The sequence below is a fragment of the Panthera pardus genome, unplaced genomic scaffold (genome assembly GCF_024362965.1).
Source record: "Panthera pardus isolate Hobbes unplaced genomic scaffold, ASM2436296v1 HiC_scaffold_22, whole genome shotgun sequence".
Classification (NCBI taxonomy): domain Eukaryota; kingdom Metazoa; phylum Chordata; class Mammalia; order Carnivora; family Felidae; genus Panthera; species Panthera pardus.
This window is the reverse complement of record NW_026526788.1, coordinates 67482544-67490723: the sequence shown is the minus strand read 5'-3', so window position 1 is coordinate 67490723 and position 8180 is coordinate 67482544.

Sequence of the window (8180 nt, the reverse complement as noted above, 5' to 3'; positions counted from 1 at the left end):
CATGTGCTTTCTGCATCCCAGGTACAGGAAGCTCTATAAAAATTTTGCAGGCATAACACAGGGAAGATGTCATAAAAAGCAGTGGCCCAGAGCTGCAGGCAACAAAGCCAGAGATGAGTTGGAACTTGTTCCATGGAAGGGCTTTCCCCAGACACCACCGGACAGTGTGTGCGCCCTAGTATCCAAGGGGGGCCACAAGATACCACTCCCAGGATACGCTCCTCTGGTCTTATGGCCCTCTCCCAGGCTCAGCTCTTTCTTTTCACAATGGCTCCCCACTGGACTGTAGGTTCCAGAAGGACAGAAAACCCGCCTCTGCATCAGACTCTTAGTAGGTGCTTGACAATAGATTCTTTGGTGAAGGAATAAAGAAACTAGTACCATTTTGGTTTTCTGTACAAGAGCATGTCTGAAGCTATCAGTGGGAGTCTCACTTCCTGGTTTAGCCCAGCAGATGCCTGCCTGTCATTCGCTGGGTCTGCAGGGACTTGCTCAGGACAATAAACTACAACAAGCAGCCTTCAGTGCCTGCAGCTGAAGCCTGACTTTGCTGAGGCCATGCTGAGGAGGGAAACCGTGGCAGTTTGTAGGGGCCTCCGGGAATGGCAGGAAGCTGGAACTCTCCGGGGACCCAGCCACGCTGGATTCCAGGCAGAACGTGCAGAATAACACTCCAGCTGTCTCAGGAACACTCTGGCCTGACGGGCTGAGGCAGGATTGCTGTTTCTGCCCCAGCCCAGGGGCCAGACCCAGCACCCCAAACTGTTTCTGTTCTCACTGAGCCTGCTTCACCGGGGTGAGGATCGGCTCAGAGGAAGAGCTGACAAAAATAAACCCAAGGTGGTGAAGTGCGGCGCAGGAAGTGGCGGGCCTTGGAGCCAGAGCAGAGCTCAGGTATTTAGGTGACATGCCACAAGAAAGCTGCCTGAAGATCAGACCCAAGAACAAAACCCTGGCTCCATTTGCATTTGAGGGGTGCTTCTTTCAGGAGTCAGGTCAACAGAACCTACCATTATTCTTAGGCAGATGGGCTCCAGGGTTGCCCTCTGCCACAAACCAGATGGTTTGAGCTTAGACAAGTGGCCCTTCTGAGCCTCACGTTCCTGGCCTGGGAGCCTTTGGGAAAGTTAAACAAAAAGCGTAGGCTAAGGGACCAAGCGTTTATGTAATAAGTTTCTTTCCTTCCTTTGCTATTCAGCATTCGTGAAGGTGAACTACAAGGCCTCCAGGAAGAAGACGAAATCTTACTGTGAGAGACGATACACACACCGCCCACAATAAACCACACACATACACCCCCCCACACACACACCACACAGCACATCCACGTTATCATACAACACATCCTCTTACCACACACACACACACACACCATACAACATATATATACATCACACACATATACACATATCACACACACACACACACACACACACTGCACACAGTGTACCACACACATGTACAGACCACACAATACATACAAATATCACACATACACATACACCCCACGCACACATACACATGCTGACTTTAAAACATTTATGGGTCAACAACTCTAAATTCCACAGTTCTTCCTTTGGCTGCTCCCTGATTAGAAGCAGATCGTCTTCCCCCCAACTGTTTCTGGGACAGAGTTCCTCTAAATGTGGGTCTATTCATGGTGATTTCGTTTCCTTTTCTCAGTCAACAGTCATCTGACACCGTTACCCGGGTGTTCTCTGCAGCCCCGTCCTTTATTAGCTCCTAAATCTGGAAACTGAGGGAATGTTTACAAAATTTCATAAAGACCCCACCATTTGTTGAGTGACTACTGTGCCTGGCACCCTCCCAGGTGTCTGGTCCTCACCACACCCAGCAAGATATTTTTATAATTCCCTCACACAACAGATAAGGAAATTGAGGCTCGGAAAGATCAAAAAATTGCCTGAGACCTCACAAGCAGCAAGGGGCAGGATTTGGCCCCCAGTGACCTATTAGCCTGAACTGTTTCCCCTGCCCTCTGCGGCCTGGCAATGTAAAACCCGATTTACTCTTGTGCAGTTCCTAATCCACTGTCCTGAGTACCACCCGGACTGTTCCTCTCCTGAGTTTCTACTTGGGTTCCTCTCAAGTTCCCTTTCCTTCCCTCCGACCTTTTCACTTTCGGGAGCCACAAGCTTTGCCCCCTTGGAGCAGTGCCCTGCGGGCAGAAGGCTGGAGGCCTCTACTTCCCTTGCCCCCACCAGCGGGGCCAACACAAACTTCTCAGAGGAAAACACTGTGTCCTGTAGACAAAGGCTCTGTGTGATGTTCTGCTACCTGCCTGACGGGTCTTCTGTGAAAAGACCCAGCTGAGGTAGCTGCGCTGCCAGACCTGGGACGGGCAGAATTCATAAATAGCTTCTCCAGCCACGGAGCTCAGGCTGGACTGGAGCCAAATGCTGCCTGCCTCAGTGTCTGAACCCTCCCTGGCCTTGGCTAGCCAGAGCCCTTTTCTGGGAAACAGCAGGAAAACCGAATTTTCAGGGGCTGGGGGGAGAGGGGCCTTCACAACAGAAAATGGGTGTGGAGTCAGGCATTCCCAGGTTTAAATCCCAGCTCTACCACCTTCTACCTGTCTGGCTTTAGGAAAGTAGCTTCCGCTGGGAGATCCTTCAGCTCTCTCAGCTGTAAATGAAATGAAAACATCCACTGTTCTTAACCCAGTGCTTGGGTCTGAGTCTCCCTATCTCTGAAATGCAAGGGCTGGGCCACAAGCCCTTGAGGTTTCTATCTCAAATGCTCTCTATGCAAGCTGGGTTGGAGGTGTCCTTCCTGCTCATGGGACAGTGGATGAGACACTGGATGTCCTGTTTCTCTCAGAGTGAACTAAGCCCTGTAGGAGAGTTCCTGGTTTAATTCAACAAATTTTATTTAACACCCCATGACATCCTGTACTGTTTTAAGGACTCCGGGTACAAAGATAAGCATAGACCCTGCCCTTAAGGAGCTCATAGACTAGACCAGTAGGGATGATAAGACCCATAAAAATAAGTATAGTGTGCAGTGGGAAGTGATAAGTGTATTAGGAGGGGTACAGATAAGACTGCAAAGGCTGAGAGCAGAAAGAGGGTGATTCTGGGCTGAGAGGGCGGTAAAACCGTGGCCAATCCATAAAAGGTCTTGAATGATAGTTTGGACATTATGGGGCCAGACTGTTGGGAGCCATCAAAGGCTTCTGACAAGGGCAGTGGGCAGATTCAGAGCCATGGGGGCTGGAGCAGTTCATTAGACCTCCACCAACCAAAGCAACCACTGTGGAATTTCTAACAGAGAAAGACTCCAGTTCCACCATTTTACAGGGTCTTTGTTCTCTGAACTCAGGGTTTGAAACATGTAGTGGTTTGAAAGCTGACCTTTATTCTTTGTACCGCAGCCCGATGCCCACTCTCTCTCTCCTCTGGGTCCTCTCAGCCAGCCTTCTCCTTGCACGAAAGATAGGAGATTGAGGCATATGGGACAGGAGGCAAGCATCCAGCTCCGGGAAATGGTCCTGGCTCAATAAACACAGCGCCCCGGGACCTTGCTGCTCTGCCAGTTTGCCTTGGCCCAGCTCACAGCCTTCTGGGAAGGAGTCGGCCTGTTGAGGAAAGGATGTGTCAGTGAGTTGCAGTTGGCTTAATTTCCCTGAGAAGTGTGTGTATGGGTGTGCGTGTGTGCATGTGTACTCAGGACTAGGTGTTTTGCGGCTAATTTGCAATCTAGGTCAGAACTGAGCAGCCCTCAGTACATCACTATCCAGAGAAGATAAGATTGAACAATCCTCTCCAGTGCCGAGCAGCAATAAACTAGCCCTCTGGATGTAAACACAGCAGTTTACCAGGCTCCATATTAGCAAAAGGGGTCCAGGTGGGTAGTGGGTTTGGTTAAATCTCCCAGAGAAACAGAGGTCTGCAGTGGGCCCACACTTCTGGCAAGAAACACAGAAGAGGCAATGGTGAGGTCTGCCCCAACCAGGCTCCTGCCACTTGGCTCATCAAAGAAAGCATGTACAAGGGACCCCTGGGTGGCTCAGTTGATTATGTGGCTGGCCCTTGACCTCGGCTCAGGTCATGATCTCATGGTTTGTGGGTTCAAGCCCCACACTGGGCTCTGCACAAGCAGTGCAGAGCCTGCTTGGGATTCTCTCTCTCCCTTGCTCTCTTTGCCCTTCCCCCACTCATGTGCTCTGTCTCTCTCTCTCTACTCTCTGAAAACAAACTTAAAAAATTTTTTTTGCTTTATAAAAAAAAAAAAAAAAAAGTACAAGTCTGAACCTGACAGGGCCATGGAGGTGAGGAAGCTCCCTCAGGTTTTAGGACTTTTTCTGCCACTCAGCTACCATGTGACCTTGACTGAGTCACCTTGTCTCATTGGCATCCGTTTCCTAATCTGTAAAGTACAACCAATGCTTTTAGCAATGTGCCAACCAGGAAGAAAAATCCCCAAACAGTTCTGGGTAATCAAAAGAAATTACTCTAACTGTCAGTCTATCTCATGTTCTTTACGTGGAGAAAAGCCCTCGAAGATCTTCTCCTGGAGCCTGGGTTTCTTTAGTTTACGTATAATGAGAATATGGCTTGGTTTTCTGGCTTCCTGGCATACCACAGATGACAAACAATTGATTAGCAGGGGTTGGTCTGTTAGAGATAGACATACTGATGACTGACAAAAACACTGAAGGCAACCAAGAGAGCAAGGAAGGGAAAAGAAATACCATAGGGCAGAAACTAGATCTTTAAAAACCACACAAGCCATTTAGTACTATGGCAAACACATTTACATGTGTCAGTAGCTCTAAGGGCCGTCGTGCCTAGCAGCCGAGTGTGATAAAGGCTACTTTCAAGGACTTAGCAAAGCAGGGCTCTATAGACGATTATTTTAGGAAAATCTCCTTCCAAACGTTTTAAGTTAATACAGTATCGGTGCTTAAAAGGAAAACTCTTTGGTATTCTGAACGTTCAGACATTGGGAAAGACGTATATAATCCGGGAGTGCTCTGGAGGGCACAGTCATACCTGTTCTCTGCATACCAGTGTTTGGAGCCCAGGATCAAATCAAATAATAGGAACGGAGAAGCTCCCGAAAAGGTATGAAACCCTATCCAAATTAACAATTGGGATAGTGGGGAGTAAACCCCTTGGTCTCAAATCATTCTCGAACACTGACTATTTAGCAACGGTACTAACAAACATGTTTATTGGTGAGTTAGCCTGGAATGCAAATTTGTTTTGCCTTTATTCACGTTCTCAACATGTGTGGCATACCCGCTGTGGGAGAAAGGGCGGGGGGGGGGGGGGGGCAGGGAATAAAATTTCTGACTAGGGAAAATGTCCTTTTCAATGAGCCAAGCTGTTGTCTTTAGGTCCACATGAATACTGGGGGCCGGTGGAGAAATTTAACCAATTAAGCCCCACACTTTTACCTCTGATCGGGCTCTATGCTAGGTATAGAGGAAATGAGGGGCGCCTGGCTGGCTCGGTTGGTAAAGCATGTGACTCTCCATCTCAGGGTCTTAAGTTCAAGCCCCACATTGGGTGTGGAGCCTACTTACCAAAAAAAAAAAATTGTAAAAAAAAAAAAAAACAAGAAAATACATATGACAAGACAGAACAATTAAAAGCATCTTTAATCCCATCACACAGAAATAACCAGTATTAACATTTGTATTAACAAGTTGTGGAATTGTTCTTCGGAATGAGTACATTTATAGGAACACACAGCACACAGGCCTTTTTGGCTCAAAAAAATTATGGGTCCCTGAATGCATTCAAAGTGAGAGAAGAAAAACCTCAGAGACACATCATCAACATACATTCCTCATCTACTCCAAATAGAAATTCCTAAAATATTAACAATATGAATATAAATAAATGAAGCCTTAAAAAGATGATAAGATAACAAAGGAGACCAATTATGTAACATCAGGGTAGGATGACTTCTTAAGCAAGACAGGAAACCCAGAAACCAGAAAAAAAAAAAAAAATACACGTTTGAATACTGAAACATTTAAAACTCCTACATGATGAAAAACAGCATAAAGTTTAAAGCCAAATAGTAGACCTGGGTAAGATATTCAAGACATTTAACTGAGCTGCAAAACACAATGTCCTTTCTTTCTGCCAACAGACACTTAATGTACAAAAAAATGCCTACCGGGAAGAACAGCTCAAACATCCAAATAGAAAAATAGGCAAGGAATATAAACAAAGAATTCACAGAAGAAAGGCAGATGGCCAATAAACATAAGAAGATGTTCAACTTTACTGTTGTCAAGGAAATACAAAGACTAAAAAATTAATGGAACCCGGTGCTTATAAGGATATGTGTAAGCACGTGATATTATCGACTGCAAGTCCAAGTGCAAAGGGCACACCTCTGGGAAGTAGGTGATTTGTTAGAATCTAATGTGTGTACTTTCCACACGTGTACTTTTTGACCCAGCAATTCTACTTTCAAGACTCTCTCCTACAGAAGCAATAACATAGATTCATAAGTATCCCCGTCAGTTGCAGCACGTTTGATAACAGAAAAACATCAGAACTGACCAAATTTCCATCAGTAGGTTGTGTTAATTGCCACCTAGCTATATGAAGGAGCACTATGGAGTTGGTATAAAGAGTCATATTTTATATGTATGGACCTAAAGTGATGTATATAATAGATGTTTTAGGTTTATTTATTTTGAGAGAGAGCCCACACGTGTGCATGTGCAAGCTAGGGAGGGGTAGAGAGAGAGAGAGGGAGAATCCCAAGCAGGCTCTGCTCTGTCAGCTCAGGGCCCCTCACAGGGCTCAGTCCCACAAACCATGAGATCATGACCTGAGCTGGGATCAAGAATCAATTGCTTAACCGACTGAGCCACCCAGGCACCCCTATGATTGATTGTTGAACAGAAATAGATCAAGTTACAGACCAGTATGTACAGTAATATTTGGTTTGTAAATAGATGCATGTGTATACATATATATCTGTGCAGTATAAACCTAGGGAAAAGTCTGGAAGTATTTGAACCAAAATATTAATAATGCATGTCTGAGGAGGGGGATTTGACTGGTGAAGATGAGGACTTTTACTTTCCTCTTTACATATTTTTAAATAGATCAATTACTACGTTCACTTTACATGTAAGGTTACTTTGGTACATAGAAGTTGTGACTTGCCAAGTTCAGATGACAGAGTTGCTACTGAGTGGCAGAACCAGGACTCCAGATGAGGTTCACGTGGCCCCAAAGCCCATGTTCTTTCCATGTTCTTTGCCAGGCTTCTCTGCAAGAATAGCTTGCAGGGTTCTTCAGGCTCTTTGGGACCTAGGCAGGCAGGATTAAGTCTATGAGTAGCTCTGAAGCCATCTCTGCTTTTGGCTCTCTGGCCTCTTGCCTGAACCAATATGACAGGGCAACCCTATCCTGGTTGACTTTCCCGGACTTGGCTTCTCCCTCACTAGTCTCGTGGTGTTCACCTGATCCTGCCTTCCTTATACACCCTTCCAGAACTTCTCAACAGAGCACTTCTGGGCAGCTGTGCCCTGGCCAAGGTGACCTACTGACAAGTTGAGACGTTAAAGCTGTCACTGACTTAGCATATCCTTACAGACATGCACACGCAGGCTGGTGAATTTCCAGTGCTCTGAGTCTGGACTATAAGCTCCCTGAGGGCAGGGACCATGGCAGCTTTGTCCACCAATCGTACATTCAGGGCCCAGCACATAGGAGGCTCACATTAGAACTTGTTGACTGAATGACTACTAGATGAATCTATTTAAACTCCCTTCTCCCCAGCCACATATGGCAGCTTAAGTCATTCCAACGCAGTAGATAATCCACTTGAGCAAGATCAGCAAACTTTTTCTGTAAAGGGTCAGACAGTAAATAGTTTAGGCTTTGCAGACAAGAGGCAAAATTGAGGCTATTGTATAGGTACTTAAAAAGCCAAAGATAACACATTTCTAATGAGATTTGTAGTAATAACATTTAAACACAATAATCATAATAGAGTATATATTTTTTTATAATACAGGTCTCCTAATGAGAAGAATAAATTTTGTTTTTGAGGAATAACATTTCACCTAATTGGGTTTCAAAGTCAGTGTTTTCTGGGGCACCTGGATGGCTCAGTTGGTAGAGCGTGTGGCTCTTGATCTTGGGGTCGTGAGTTTGAGCCCCACGTTTGGTACAGAGATT